Source organism: Anolis sagrei, chromosome 1 (assembly GCF_037176765.1).
Source record: "Anolis sagrei isolate rAnoSag1 chromosome 1, rAnoSag1.mat, whole genome shotgun sequence".
Classification (NCBI taxonomy): Eukaryota; Metazoa; Chordata; class Lepidosauria; order Squamata; family Dactyloidae; genus Anolis; species Anolis sagrei.
Window position 1 is genome coordinate 292161471 of NC_090021.1, and position 16692 is coordinate 292178162.

General features: G+C 42.3%; 1 protein-coding gene across 2 annotated transcripts in view; it reads left to right on the top strand.

The window, feature by feature from the left end:
* Nucleotides 1-211: 211 nt before the first annotated feature.
* FMN1 (formin 1) overlaps nt 212-16692 on the top strand; it is a 190066-nt gene continuing 173585 nt past the window's right edge. For both annotated transcript variants that reach the window (XM_060760044.2, XM_060760052.2), the window contains exons 1-2: nt 212-465; nt 4613-4889. The gene's annotated coding sequence lies outside the window, so the exon portion shown is untranslated. The remainder of the gene's footprint in view (nt 466-4612; nt 4890-16692) is intronic.

Consider the following 16692-nt stretch of genomic DNA (forward strand, 5'->3'; position numbering starts at 1 on the left):
CTGGCGGTGAACTGCCTTTGGGTCCCTACCTGTGCCTGTCTCTCTTGGAGGGTCTGCTCCCACCTTCCCTCCCCCCGCACGCTTCCTCCATTGGTTTGCCCGGCGTCCCCCGCTGCCCTGCTATTGGCCTTCCCACCAAGCCGGGCGGCGAGTCTGGCTCCCGATTGGTCAAGCGCCCTGTCCGTTCCCTCCCGCCGGGCCAGCGGGGTTGTGAATGAGCCCGAAAGGGGCGAGAGTGCCTTTGGGAGCCAGGGCCGGGGTTCCCATGCAAAGAGGGGCAGCGCCGGAGCAAAGCGCCGGGGGGAGGGAAGGAGGGCCATGCGGAGGCGAGGGCTCCCCAAAGGGGACTTGGCTCTCCCTCCAGCCCCGCAGCTGCAGTGGCGGCCAAGCGCTGAGCCCGGGGAGGGCTCCCTTCCTGGCAAGGTAAAGGAAGGCTCCCCCCTCCAGTGATTTGCCGGCCTCCTGGTAAGTCTGTCCAGTGCCGCCGCTTGCCCAAAGCAGGAAGGGAAACTTCTCCCTCCGCTCTCTGCATCCCTGCCTGCCCTCTTGCCCCGCTAAGAGATGAAATGCGGTGTGACTGCACCTTCTGCTCCTTTCCAAGCACCCCTGGCCCCCGGCCCCACTCCCCTTCCCTCCCCTCCCCGTTCTGATCCGCCGCAGTTCCCAATGCGAAATCCGCCTGTCATTTGGACAGGGCCCGCTTCGTTTTCATTGGCGGCTGCGGCAAACGCGCGCTCCCCAAACCGCTTCATCCTGCACCGGAGGAGGAATTCCCTCTGGCACCGCTTCGCCTGCCACACCGTCGTGGGAGTTGGATGGGCTTTAGCCTCACTCCATTACAAATCCCAGGACTCGAAAGCAGGGGCCCTCAAACTTTTTAAACAGAGGGCCAGGTCACAGTCCCTCAAACTGTTGGAGGGACGGATTATAATTTGAAAAACAAAAACAAAACAGGAATGAATTTGTGCACACTGCACATATTTTATTTGTAGTGCAAAAACACTTAAAAACAATACAATAATTAAAAATGAAGAACATTTTTAACAAATATAAACTTATTAGTATTTCAGTGGGAAGTGTGAGCCTTTTGGCTGATGAGATAGGATTGTTGTTATTGTATGCTTTCAAGTCGTTTCAGACTTAGGTTGACCCTGAGCGAGGGCCAGGTAAATGACCTTGGAGGGCCATATCCGGCCCCCGGGCCTTAATTTGAGGTCCCTTCTCTATAGCCATTGAGCCATTGCAGTACAAGCGGTGTTAAACCGCATATTTTGTCCAATTTTGGACGCCACAATTGAAGAGAGATATTGACAAGCTGGAATGTGTCCAGAGGAGGCCGACTAAAATGATCAAGGGTCTGGAGAACAAGCCCTATGAGGAGCGGCTTAAAGAACTGGGCATGTTTAGCCTGAAGAAGAGAAGGCTGAGAGGAGACATGATGAGGGCCATGGATAAATATTTGAGGGGAAGTCACAGGGAGGAGGGAACAGGCATATTTTCTGTTGCCCTGGAGACTATGATGCAGAGCAATGGCTTCAAACTACAAGAAAGGAGATTCCACCTGAACATTAGGAAGAACTTCCTGACTCTGAGAGCCGTTCAGCAGTGGAACTCTCTGCTCCAGAGTGTGGTGGAGGCTCCTTCTTTCAAAGCTTTTAAATAGAGGCTAGATGGCGATCTGTCAGGGGTGCTTTGAATGCAGTTTTCCTGCTTCTTGGCAGGGGGTTGGACTGGATGGCCCACGAGGTCTCTTCCAACTCTATGACTCTATGATTCCACAGTGTAGGTTTCACCCAGTCGCAGGGACTGTAGCCTGACCCCCTCAGCGAGGCTTTTAAAGAGCTCCAGAAGTGCTTCCTGCTCTTTCTGGGTAGCTGAGCAAAAAGCACATGATAAATGTTTACAGTCGGCTGGCTCAAAGTCCCAGAGTAGCCACCCTGTGGAAGGCCTCAGCCCTGCTTTGAATGACAGTGTCTGCACCTGCCTGGTTTGCATAAATCAATACAATTACAGTGTCATAATTGGTAGAAGAGTATTCCTCAACCTCTTATTACAATTCCTCATGTTGTGGTGACCCCCAACCATAAAATTATTTTTGTTGCTAGTTCATAACTGTAGATATATATTATACTGGTGGGGTTGGGGGGGGGGGGAAGGGGTTGATTTTGTCATTTGGAAGTTGTAATTCCTGGGATTTATATTTCACATACAATCAAAGAGCATTCTAAATTCCACCAACAATGGAACTGAACCAAACTTGGTACACATAACTCCCATGACCAACAGGAAATACTAGAAGGGTTTGGTGGGCATTGACCTTGAATTTTGGAGTTGTAGTTCACCTACATCCAGACAGCACTGTGGATTCAAATAATAATGGATCTGGACCAAACTTGGCACAAATACTCAATATGCCCAAATGTGAACACTGTTTATAGTTAATCAAAGAACATTCAGAACCCCACCAATGATAGAATTGGGCCAAACTTCCCACACAGAACTCCCATGACCAACAGAAAAATACTGTTTTTTCTGATGGTCTTTAGTGACCCCTCTGACACCTCCTTGCGACCCCCCCCCCCCAGGGGTCCCGACCTCCAGGTTGAGAAACATTGCCAAAGAGCACTGGGGCCTCACTCCATTACAAATCCCAGAACTCTATAGCCATTGAGCCATCACAGTTGCGGTGTCAAACTGCATTGATTCCACAGTGTAGATGCACCTAAGGTCACAGGGATTGCCACCTGTCCCTCTCAGGGAGGCTTTTAAAGAGCTCCAGAAGAGCTTCCTGCTCCTTCTGGGTCACTGAGCAAAAAGCACGTGATAAATGTTTACAGTCGGCAGGCTCAAAGTCCTAGAGTAGCCTTGCTGTGGAAAGCCCCAGCCCTGCTTTGAATGACAGTGTTTGCATCTGCCTGGTTTGCATAAATCAACACCATTACAGCATCTTAACTATAGAAGGAAAGCTGATGACTAGACATCACTTGCACTGAATGCCAAGGAAGATTGCCAAGAAAGCAGGGGTGGTACCCTTCTCCCCCCTCTTGCAAGTTTAAACAACTGGGTGCGTCTACAACAGGCACAGCAAACTTGGGCTCTCCCGGTGTTTTGGACTTCAAGTCCCACCATTCCTTACAGCCTCAGGCCCTTTCCTTTTTCCCCTCAGCTGCTTAAGCGGCTCAGGGGGGAAAGGAAGGGGCCTGAGGCTGTTAGGAATGGTGAGAGTTGAAGTCTAAAACACTTGGAGGACCCAAGTTTGCCCATGCCTGGTTTACAATGCAGAATTAAGGCAGTTGGCACCACTTCAATTGCCATGGCTCAGTGCTGCAGAATCATGGGAGTTAGAATTTTCAAAGGCCTTTCTCTGCTAAAGAGTGCTCCTGCCTCCTAACTACAAATCCCTGGATTCAATGGCATTGAGCCATAGCAGTTAAAGTGACAACAAACGGCCCTCATTCTACAGTGTAGATCAGGCATGGGCAAATTTGAGCCCTCCTAGTGTTTTGGACTTCTCTCGCAATTCCTAACAGTTTCAGGCCCCTTCCTTTACCCCCTCAGCCTTTTCCCCTTAAGCGACTGAGGGGAAAAAGGAAACGGCCCGAGGCTGTTAGGAATTGTGGGAGTTGAAGTCCAAAACACCTGGAGGGCCCAAGTTGCCCCCTGCTTGGCGTAGGTGTACCCAGAGTTGGCTGAACTGGCAAGAGAGAAAGATGAAAACAATCCCTGCACTTGCTGGGCGGCCATTGCTGCTAACATAAAGAGAAAAGAACCTCTGTAGGCAGGCAGGGAAGTCTAGAAGCATCACTTGACAAATAGAATATACCCTGACCATATAATACAGTTTCAGACTGCATCAAATTGTAGTGTAGATGAGTTCTTATAATACAAAACTTCCTCAAATGTAGCCGAATTTCAGAATAAATAGAGTTGGGATGCGCAATGTGTGGCTCTACAGATGTTGAAATATTACTCTGAATTTTTGTGTGACTTTAAGTTGTTTCTAAGTTATGGCAACCTAAAGTGACCGTATAGTGCAGTTTTCTAGGCAAAATTTGTTTGTGTGGGGGTTCCCTTTGCCTTCTTCTGAGGCTGAGAGAATGTGACTTGCTCAAGGTCACCCCATGAGTTTCCATGACTGAGTGGGAATTTTAACTATGGTTTCCAGAGTTGTAAAAAGTCCAAACCACTACACCATGCTGGCTCTATTCCCTCACAATTGGCTATTTGGTTGCTGGGAGTTAAAGGCCAAAAGCATCTTAAGAAACCACAGTCATACATGAAAAGAACAAGGAGAACTTTATTCTGTTGCTTTCTCTTCAAATTCTCTTGGCTTTAGATAAAATAAATCATGAGATGCTTCTGGGCAGGCCGTTTGGATTGGATGTACAAGGGATAGTGCTGCTTCTGTTTGAATGACAGTTTGAAGAAGGTGGTGTTGGATAATTACTGCTTATCCTCATGCCACTCCTTCTTTGCAATATGCCAAGTTTGCATCTTTCTTTCATGCTGCTTAATATGTACATGGAACTGCTGGAAAAGATCTTCTGGAAACCTGGTATGAGTTGTAACCAATATGTGGATGACATCCGGCTTTGTCTTTCTTTTCCATCAGATGCATGGGGTGCTATGGTGGCCTTGAACCACTTACTTGGGGACAAAGATAAAATAGATGAAAGTGGACAAAGTAAGAGGTGCTGTTGGTGTCACATCCACTGGACCTGATATAGATGGAAAGACAAAGATGAATTATGTGACTAGAAGAAGTTCAAATCAACTTTGTTTGAAATTGCATCTGTGACCTCTTCTCAAGAATAGGCAAAGTGTGGCTCACTTGTACCCAACCCACAGGGCTTAATTTTGCATCCCGGGCAGTTTCGTCATAAAACAAGGTAAAGTAACTCCCACATGTTGGTATCCCTGTGAATTGTGTGTATGTGTTTGTGCATTTTATTGAAGTCATTGGTTTTGTTTGGCAACTGCACTATGGATCTTAGGAGCCAAAAGCTGGCTCCCAGATATCCAGGACGCAATTTAAAAATGCTATCTAAAAATTAATTACGACCGGATAAGCTGAAATACTGCCTTCTCCAATTCTGCCTTCTCCCATATATATCTATCCAAACTTTGAGACTTTTTAATATATGTTTACTAAATGAAGTAATGCAGGTAGCCATAGATAAGGGCTTTTGATAGCAGGACACTGCTAATGACATGGCCTACACAGGATTTGCTTGGCACCATTATGTTCCCCCCAAATCATTGTTTAATAACTTTTGTCTCCTGGTTTGAAAATCTGTGTGTTAACATGGAAAATAAATCAAAATGTCTGGTCTGAAACCTTTCCTTTTTGCTGTAGTCTTATAGACAAATTCATAGGGAATGTGCTTTTTGATGGCTATATGCAACCTCAGGCTGAGAGACACTAGGCCACAGAATTGCAGCTTCTGGGGAGGAGCAAAGAAAGGATTCCATATACTGTTTCCTTCTTAGTGGTATCTGGTCAGCTAATGTGGGAAATAAAGTTCTATAATAATAGTAATAATAATAATAATAATAATAATAATAATAATAATACAACAACAACAACAATAATAATATACTTTATATTCCATCCTATCTCCTGAAGGGGACTCAGAGCAGATTACAGTATACATATACAACTTCCCATCTTTTTCCATCTTTGGCATCTGGAGGCTGTGCTTGACTCTGGCCACTATGGGGTGTGTGTGTGTGCTGTCGCTCCATCTTCCATGCTGAGGAGCTTTTGTTGTCTTTAGACACTTTCCCAATCGAGTTGCTGGCATGTCCACATGGGTGCCTTTTATTACCTCCCTGACAAATCTACCTATTTATCTACTCACATTTCTGTTACCTATTTATCTACTCATATTACTGTCTTTGAACTGCTAGGTGATCAAAAGCTGGGCTGACGGTTGGGTGCCCACCCCATTCCGGGCTTGAACTATCAACCTTTCGATCAGCAAGATCAGTTTAACCCGCTGTGCTAACTGTTCGAATAGGATCATTATTATCTGATTAATATGCCAATGATTGACTCAAGAAGTGTTTGTTCATCTAGTCAGTTGTTGCCCCTTGTTATCTATCTGCACATATTTACATTCTATCCTAAACTTTAGAAAGGCGAGATGTGATAGGATCTGAAAGCTGCTAAAACTCAGCTTGGTAAATATATGTTGTACACCAGCCTATATGAGGAGCTTGAAAAGGTACCAAATCCATCTGAACAAAATTCAAGGAACTGACAAAAACATGCTGAGGATATGCATTCCTTTGCTATAAAATGCAATTTTCCAAGCCCTGTACTGATATGATTAGATGCAGTTTGATAGTTTGGGTCTGTTCACAATACTGTATTCTAGCCAACAAAGTGCTGCTACCTATAACTCATTTTTCAATTTTGGGGGATTTGGTACCTTTTTGAAACAAACTCCACATATAGAATTCAATGGACATTTAGCAATCCTGATATCTCTCGCCTCTCGCCCTTGGAGAACTACGAATCCTTTTTTATTAGGGGCGGGGGATGCCATGTTTGATAATACATTTACAGTCCAGTAGTTACTCATTGTATAACTTACCATGTAACTCATCTAGACAGTGTACTGTGGTTCACAATCATTTTAGCTATTCCAGTCTAAAACTACTCCCATTCTCCCCTGCCCTCCAAAATCAGGGCCACTCGAGGAAAACTCAGTGGACCTAAATCTCAGAATGTTCAGTTTCCCAAATTAACTTAACTGGAAACACTATAGACCAACAAACTAGACCTTCTAATTCCCAACTATCTGAGAATTGGAAGCTGTTCAAAACTCAGGGTAAAATGGCTTTCATGACATACGGATCTCAACAGTTTATGTTATTGTTATTATTTCCTATTATAAGGTACCCTGAAAAGATTTTACCACTAAAGATGGCATTTGATGTAAATAAATAAATAAAATTAAAGCACCTAATACTTTATGCTTTTATAATATTCAGATATGTATTTGCACCTGGCATGATATATTATGGCTGACACAGCATCAAAACGCAATACTGTCTCGGATCATACAGCTATTAAGAAATGTATAGCTATATATTCTGCAATAGATTCTAAAACAGGCATGCACAAGTTTTGACAATGTCAATATTACCACTGGTCTGGTAGATGTTTCATTCTCTTTCCTGTTCATTGTACTATTATGCAAAACACAATTTGCTTCTGTTTTGTTTGATTTCCTGGTGATCTATGTTTAGCTTATGTTGCAGGTCACAAATTGAATGAGTCCCTTGAATTGTGACCTGCCTGTGCTTTAGTTTCTTATGCATGTTTCAGATCTTGGAAAATGTTTGCAGTCATTTCTGAAATCAAATTAGTGACTCAATCCTGTATATATATTAACGTATCCATCTTAACTTATGTTCACACTATTTTGTCATATTGTGCCCCACTGGAAGTATTTGTTTCACTACAGTCTTTCATTTTCTGGTTATTACATTGAGGATGCTCCAGTCTATAATCCCTAATGATGCAGAGCTATTGGCTTTAGGTTTCTTGCTAATTGTATTTGCATGTCACAGTAGTTTGCCTAGATGTGTGTAATAAACAAAAGTGAACACTAATTTTCTCTTCAGCATAGTTGGTAATAACAAGCATACATTGCTTTATCACTCTTTTACACATCAGTTAACATAATTAGCACATGTTTCTATTATGGTAATAAGTTTGTTTTATATCAGCTAAGCTAAGGTTTACACCATTTTTAATTCCAAATTTCATTCTCGATGAGTGTAGAATTAAGTTGTAATATTAGTCCAGGATATGAGTACAATATAAAATGTCCTCCCTCTCTCTCTCTCTCTTTATACACACGCACACGCACACACACAAATTTCTTAGAGATATATTGTTAGTCCCAACTCCAGTAGACCCACTGGATTAATGGAATTTACCAAATTGTTGACATATTAAGTTATCATTTATTCATTAGGTCTAGATAGATGTAAGCTATAGAGACTATTTTAAGATTTTAAAAGTATCAATATTCATTTCACAACTAAAAAATGCAAGACATTTGGACAACTTCATTACCGGTAATTGATTCTAGAATTACTTTTCAAAATAAGCTATATTGATGAACTATTTGTTCCCAAGAGTCAGTTTATTATCTTCCAAACAGAATTCATTTATTCATTTCAGTTTTGTGTTCTTCTATATGTCATGTCCTGAGTGGAAGAAATTCATATTGAGCTCAGAAGATGAGATATTAAAATGCATCCTAGTCTTTAATTTTGACTAATTTTTGTGGAAGGGAAATGACCAAAATGTCCCCTGTGAGGACTGGTATTGAGATGTAACAAAAATGAGTACTATCACTTGAACTTTGACCAACGTAGGGCCCTTCCAGACAGCTATATAACCCAGAATATCAAGGCAGAATATCCCACAATATCTCCTTTGAACAGGGTTATCTGAGTCCACACTGCCATATATTCCAGTTCAAAGCAAATACTGTGGGATTTCCTGCCTTGATATTCTAGGTTACATGGCTGTGCAGAAGGGCCCGTAGTGAACTGATGTGATTAATCCTGGACTTGAATCAGGAGGATCTGAGTACCAACTATGACATTCACACTTTAAGAGACCTTGGGTCAATCACTTGCTCTTCTCACTTAATTTATAGGATTCTTTCCAAGGTAAAATATATTTATTATTTATTTTATTTATTTAGTACACTTGTATACCGCTAATATCTCAGCCTAAAACGGCGACTCATTGCGGTTTACAACATTTAAAAACAACAATATTCCAATTAAAAATATAAAACACATGCATATACAATACACAGTTTTGGGCCACCAATACAGACCAATGCATCTCTTAATTAAAATCATAATCCAATTTCGTTGTCTGTGATTGCCAGTCCTTGATCAGAGATTTCATCGCATCGGATTAGCCGAATGCTTGCTCAAACATCCATGTCTTGAGTTTTTTCCGAAATACTATCAGCGAGGAGGCTGATCTTATCTCTATAGGGAGGGCATTCCAAAGCCGTGGGGCCACCACAGAAAAGGCCCTGTCTCTCGTTCCCGCCAGCCGCACCTGTGAAGCAGGCGGGATGGAGAGAAGGGCCTCTCCCGAAGATCTTAGGGTCCTGGTGGGCTGATAGGTCGAGATACGTTCGGATAGATATGTTGGGCCAGAACCGTTTAGGGCTTTAAAGGCCAATGCCAGCACTTTGAATTGGGCCCGGTAGCTAATCGGCAGCCAGTGGAGCTGGTACAGCAGAGGAGTTGTATGCTCCCTGCGCCCTGCTCCTGTTAGTACCATGGCTGCCGCCCGTTGGACTAGTTGGAGCTTCCGAGCCGTCTTCAAAGGCAACCCCACGTAGAGAGCGTTGCAGTAATCAAGGCGGGATGTAACCAGAGCGTGGACTACCGTGGCCAAGTCAGACTTCCCAAGGTACGGTCGCAGTTGGCGCACGAGTCTTAACTGTGCGAATGCTCCCCTGGTCACCGCCGAAACCTGGGGATCCAGGCTCAGCGATGAGTCCAGGATCACACCCAATATATGGTGTGTTGATGTTTCTCTGAGCTCCGTGGAGGACAGACATGAGAGAAAGGCTATGAATAAACAGATAGGAGACTTAAAGAAGATGCCAGAAGATTTCTTCTTGATTATTCAGAAGCCAGTCCTAGAAAACTTTCAAAACTAGCATCATCCGTTGTGCTATGAAAACAGAATGTGATCATTGATTCTAGTGACCCACTCGTGTGCGTAAATGAAATATACATTCTGCAGGCTCCAAAGGATTTCAGGGTTGCTGCAGAAGCTGCAAATAATAACATGTGGAAAAACCAATAACAATCAACAACAGTGCAGTTGCTGTTAATTTTGTTCATTGATATAATCAGTGCCTATCAATGTTAAAGAACCATTCATTTTCTGGAAACCCTCCATGTGTTGAGAGCCACAGGCCTGGCTAGTGCCAGTCTGCAACACAACATGAAATACCAGAATATGCTTCATAATCTTCTGCATTGTAAAAGGCACTGTAGGAATAAATGTCTCGTGAGGGAGAAACTTCCTAAAGTTGGAAGCCACTACTCCAAACATTCTAGAATTGTGTATTGTAGATTCTTCCTTATAAACTGAAATGACTCCAGAATTCATTTATTTTATTTGTTATCCACTGCATAGCACACACTGAAAAAATTTGTTGTGATAGTGGACAAACCATTGTATAATAATTTATTAATATCGTCATGTCGCTAATCCATTTGTACGGGAGTTAGAATAGAACATTGAAGCCACCCCATTTATGCTGAAATAAATTACTTCATCTTCAAAAGGCCACATTTTTTTCCTTTTCCATTTGACTAGCATGGCTTTCTATCAGGAAATTCACTAACATTGTTATTCTGTATCAGGCCTTTATGACCCTCTGGGTTAATGGTGTTTCCTTTTTGCCTGTAATTAACTTCTGCTTTAGCCTTTGAGTTTGGCTGAATTTTTACCATGCTTCTGGGTCTATACATCAGAATGGATAGATGTGGTTTACTATAATGCTCTATAACAGAGAGCATTGCCTTTCTTCCTGCCTTCCTTCTTTCTTTCTTTTGGTGGAAAAGCTTTTTCCCATTTTGTTTAAATAGAGCAGATATGATGCTATACAAGAAAGGGTAGGGTATTCACTTAATAAAGATGCTTTGGAATAAGTCTAAAGAACATTTTAAATTATATATATATATATATATATATATATATATATATATCTCAATCATTTGGTTTTTTCTTCTCATCAGAGCACCATCAGAAGCAACTGATTTGTGTGTGTGTGTGTGTGTGTTTGAAATTGTGTTGGTAGCTATTGTTGAATCTATAATGAAGTCTTTCTATTGGAATCAGGGATGTTGGGGTTTGAACCAGACACCAATCATCTTGGCATGACAGTGGTTCTGTTTGTCTGTGCCATTTACACGACAGCATATAATCCTTCCATGTCTGACCTGAGAAGTCAGTGACACACTAAATCTAATCTGATGCCACTGGCTTGGATAAAGACACCAAAATAGCTACCTTCCTTTATTCTGAGGGACCACCAATTTTCTATCTTAGTGTTTTAGTTTGTCCTCTCCTCTAAGGTACTCTTACTGCTGGATCTAAACATCAGACCAGTGAGTTTTTAAATACCATAGAAAAAAGTATCAGAATTTTATGAACCATTATGTTTAAAATTTTCTCTTCAAAATGGTATATGTTTTAGAAATTGAATAAAAATATACAGTAGGCCCTTGATATCCTCCAATGGATATCAAAATCTGTGGATGCTCAGTGCCACTATATACAATGACATAGTAGAATGCTGATCCATAAAATGACAAAATCCTGTGAATATCTTAGCGCTCTGGGAGGTTTGCATCAGAAAATAAGTCTTTCAGATGATTGTACCCAAGCAGTATCGAGCTTTAAAGATAATAAGCAGCAATTTGAATTGTGTCTGGAAATGAACTAGTATACAGTGCTGCTGTTTTCACATGGCACCTATAACTTGCCCCGGTCAGCATAATGTCTACAGCATTGTGAACTTTGATAGTTTCCAAAGGCAGCCCCATGGGGAGTGTGTTATAGTAATCCAAATAGGATGTAATGAAGGCATGTGTCACTGTGAAGAGATCTCACATCCCAAGGCACGAGCTTTAGTACTTCTGGCCACTGCTGAAACCTGGGCATTCAGGCTCAGAATTTAGTCCAGAAAAGCACCCACGCTGTGAGACTGTTTTTGTCTGTGAGAACACCTCTGTCTTGTCTGGATTAAGGGCCGTTCAATACAGCCCTTTAACCCGGTTTTGTTAAACATGATTGCACCCAGGTTAAAGTCCACACATGCTCCAGAAAGAGTGTGTTTTTCTTGGGGGGGGGGGGGGATGTCCACATGTCCTCCTAGAACCTTCTGGAAGGACAGGGAGACACATCCTCTCCCCAAAACCCATTAAAAACAGGGGGGAAACAGTGTGCCAGAAGAAGGAGGGCGTGTCATTTCTACATGCCAGGAGAGTGTCAGCAGCAGTTTAATGGTGTCCAGGTAAGTTATTTTAACCCCCCCCCCATTTTAAGGGGTTTTGGGGAGGGAGTTAGAGCCCTCTTGGGTATTCTAGGCTGATTTATGAGAAAAACATGAGAGGGCTGTGCAGATGGCCCCCTCAAAAGTCCCAGAACTTTAGATGGGGCAGACCAGACTGCGGCTATACTGGATTCAACCTAGGTCTTTCAGGAAGACCTGGGTATTTCCAGCTTTCTGCTGAATACATTCACTTTTACGTGGGGCGTTGTTAAGACTCCCTATGAAAAACATGGGAGCTCGCACTTTTAAGGAGCTGTCAGGATGTGCCCTAAGTTTCAGTTTGTTTGCTCTCATTCAGTCCATTACAGCAGGCATTGGTTCAGTACTGAGACAGCTTCCTTGGAGTCAGATAGAGAGGAGATAAAGTTGAGTGTCAGCAGCATATTAAAAACTTCTAATGACTCCTCTCAGCAGTTTCATGTAGATACGAACAGGAGCAAACATGAATCCTGCAGATCAATAGCCAGGTCCCCAAAGAAGAGTCCCAGAAGGATACCATGGTAGATAGTATTAAAACATCTGAAAGGTCAAACAGAACCAAAAGACACACACTCTCTGGTCCAGTCCCCTGCATAGCTGATCCACCAAGGTGATCAAAGATGTCTCCTTTGGTGGATGATAATCCACCACATTTAGGAAACCCTGACTTAAATTTATGGTGGCCCTATCCTAGCCAAGGAGCCCCCGGTGGGACAGTGGGTTAAAGCTCTGAGATGCTGAACTTGCAGACTGAAAGGTTGCAGGTTCGAATCCAGGGAGCAGCATGAGCTCCAGCTGTTAGCCCCAGCTTCTGACAGCTTCTGACAACCTAGCAGTTCGAAAACATGCAAATGTGAGTAGATCAATAGCTACCGCTCCGGCGGAAAGGTAAGAGTGCGCCATGCAGTCATGCCGGCCACATGACCTTGGAGGTGTCTATTGACAACGCTGGCTCTTCGGCTTAGAAATGGAGATGAGCACCAACCCCCAGAGTCAGACATGACTCGACTTAATGTGAGGGGAAACCCTTTACCTTTACTATCATAACCAAGGGTTTTCCTGGCAAGGGTTGTTTAGAAGGGATTTGCCTTTGCCTCCCTCTGGAGGGGGTGGGGGAAGAGTGGGAGTTACCCAAGGTCACTCAATGGGTTTCATGGCAAAGCAAGGATTTGAACCCTGGTCTCCAGAAACATAATCTAACACTCAGACCACTACATTTTTCTGGTTTACAAATACAATGATGGAGATATTCCCATTTATAGCCTGTATATCCCCTGCCCCTATGCAAGATAATGCTATTATTCCTTACAGGGACAGCTAGTTAGTCCTTCCCGCCAGGATCTAGGCAGGGAATCAAATAGTGTTCTTCTCCCAACAGTGGAAACTAGATACTAGAACATCAGAACTAAGGACCCGTTCATATTGGGCAGTTATAGTGCTATGATACCACATTAACTGCTATGGATCAATTCCATAGAACATTTGCAGTTTGGGCAGTTTAGGTATTTGGAATTCTCAGTAAGAGCACTCCGATGCCTCATTGAAATACACACCCAAGGATTCCAAAAGATGGAACCATAGAGGTGAATCAAAGTGCTATAATTTCGTGTGTAGTGTGAAAGGACCAGTAGTGTGGAAGGAGGCAAGACATTTGCCCCCTAAGGTGAAGCCCACATTAAGTTTGTGATCAGATTAGATGTTCTGCTTCTAATTTTTCATTTTAAAAAGGGAAGATTTAGGCTCCTTCTACACCTTCTTTCTCAGGACAGCCACAGTCAAACTGATGCTCCTATGTTTAACTAAGCAGTTTTTCAGAAAGAAGGAAGAGAAGCAGCAACAACATATGACTAAGGCGCTTTCCTCACTGTCAAATAATCCAAATTATAAAATCAGATCCACATGATCTGCTTTGAACTGGATTATCTGAGTCTACATTGCCATATAATCCAGTTCAAAGCAGATAATCTGGATTTTATCTGGCAGTGCAGAAGGCACCTTAGTCATATATTGCTACTGCTGCTTCTCTTCTTCTTGAAAAACTGCTTAGTTAAACATAGGAGCATCAGTTTGGCTGTGACTGTCCTGAGAAAGCAGAGACTGCTCTGAGGCTATCAAGTTACAGGTCTTTTTCAGTCCAAGTCCCATTCTGAGTTCAGGTAAAGCTAGATCTTACTAGCTTAAGGGAAAGTGATCTCTATCATTCATTAGCTACAAATAAAGCTGTGCGGTGACATAAATGACTCACTTGATTAGTATCCAGGATACACTGAAACCTGAAAGAATGACTTATGTACGTATATATATAGAGAGAGAGAGAGAGAGAGAGAGAGAGAATATGAATTAGATGTTAGGTGCGTCAGCTATGCTCCTCTGCTTTGGACACAGCAGACTTTGGACATGAGCAGAGCCACTGAGTCAGTGTCAGGGGCAGTTTACGTATGAATAAGTACATGCCTTGCAAAGGTACATTATTCTATTTGGAGCTTGTAGATCAGCATACTCCTGGAAAAGGATCAAAATTGCTTATGATTACAAGGTGGTCATCCTGCCCAATCTGCATTGTATAGGATGTAAAAATTGCCTGTGAAAATCAAGGAGTGTTGTGCAGAGAGCCATGCAGAGTAGTCTGGAGATATAGTCTGTTTTGGGGTCCTTCTACATATGCAGTAAAATTCGGAAATAACCAGGATTAAAAGGTGAGTGGCTAAATAATGTTTGGGGAAAGTGCGGGTGAAATCGGGTTAATAGCTAAAAAGCACATGTTTAAAAGGTGCGCTTAAAACCTGATTCCACCCAAAAACTGTGCACCTTTGCATGACTGTATACCTTGTATACCCATCCTCCTGTGTGTGCTGCTCCAGCGCACGTATTTTAAAAGCCCGAAATAGCTGATTGGGCAGTCAAAAAATGGAGCCACAAACACATAATTAGCTTAATGAAAGCACAATTGGAAAGCAATTAGAACTCTCTGCAACCATTCCTTTCTTTCTTATAATATTAAACAGAGCTTGAAGTAACAGTTGGGTGAAGAAATAAGAAATCTGCTTGTGTGTCCATTGGGATCTCCGCATGCATGCATATGAGGTTCAGTGCATCTCGGAGAGAATAGTTTTTAAAAAAACTTCCGCCGCATGTCCCTTGTCTGCCCTCCATCTTGATCTGCTTCAAAGGATGGTGTGAAGATGGTGTGGGGGAGGGGGAGCATTTCCCAAGACCGACAGGTGTGTTTAGACTTGATGTCAGGTCCCAGGATTTTTATCCCACTTTAAAAAAAACCACATTTGACACTGTTTGGAAGAACCTTTGGTCTGATCTGTATATTGAGGATGTGATCTTGCAAAGTAAAGGTTTTCATGACCGTTTCAGCATTGCAAATATTGCAAAAGACAAGAAATTCGTACACTTCTGAGATTAAAGTGCTGTTGTAGTGTCCCTTCAAGTCATTTTTGAATTATTGTAATCCTATCATGAGTTTTCTTGGCTGGCAAGATTTGTTCAGAGGGTGTTTGCCTTTGCCTTCCTCAGGGCTGAGAGTGTGACTTGCCCAAGGCCAACCAGTTGAGTTGGGTGGAAATATCCATATGAACTCATTACACTTTTTATTTGGCTTGTTTGTCTGATTTCGAGATCATAATAAAGAGTTGACAGGCTGAACATGGTTTTCTATCACTAGAGTTCTGTTTTATAGGCTCTTTTATATGAAAATGTGAAGCCAGAGAGAGAATGCTCCATGACTCAATTGAGTTTTGATCTGACTATCTGAGATGTACATTAATAGAATATTTCAAACAGTTTTTCTCTGGCAATATGGTAATACAAAGTTGGGATAAGAAATTAATGATGTCTTATTTCATGTCCATCAATTTTCCCCAAAACTGGGATCAAGGCTATTGAAAGGTTTTTTTAAAAAAATACCCACAAGATTTATGTGTTACTGTTATGGTTGTTTTGTTGTTTGTTGTTGCCTATTCGTTCAGTCGCTCATTATGTGACCAGTGTACTTCATCTTTGCCTCTAAATTTTGTTGTTTGTTCATTTATATTCTACCTTTTACCTGATCCTGGGGCTCAGATCAGCTTAGAAAAATTAAAACACAGTTAAAAGCATTTACAAAAAATTAAGTAAAACATATAAATATAATTTTAAAAATGCACAGACATACAAATAAAGAAGAAAATTGGGATTGACAAAGGTGAGGATGTCTATTTATTTATTGCATTTATATACCACTTTTCTCACCCCTGGTTTGAAACCACTCAGTGGTTCACAACAGTCTGCTTTAGTTTCTAGACAAAGTTGCTGGAGGTTTCCCTCCACAGCTTTTTACAAAACGTTTTCCAGAGCTGATAATCCAAAGCAGTGAAGATTGAACTCTTAACGTTTAGCTTCATTTATTTTGCCAGTGATAAATTCCCACCAGAATAATGTTAGTATATCACACAGAGTGCAGGGCTGTACAGTGGCTCCTTAATTAAATCGTATTGCATTGCTGTGTTCTGGCACTGGGGACAGGGTGGTGGTTGTAGGGACAGCTATTTCTGATTCCTGTCATCCTCACTGAAATCAGTAGGAGGGAATGATTCATGGA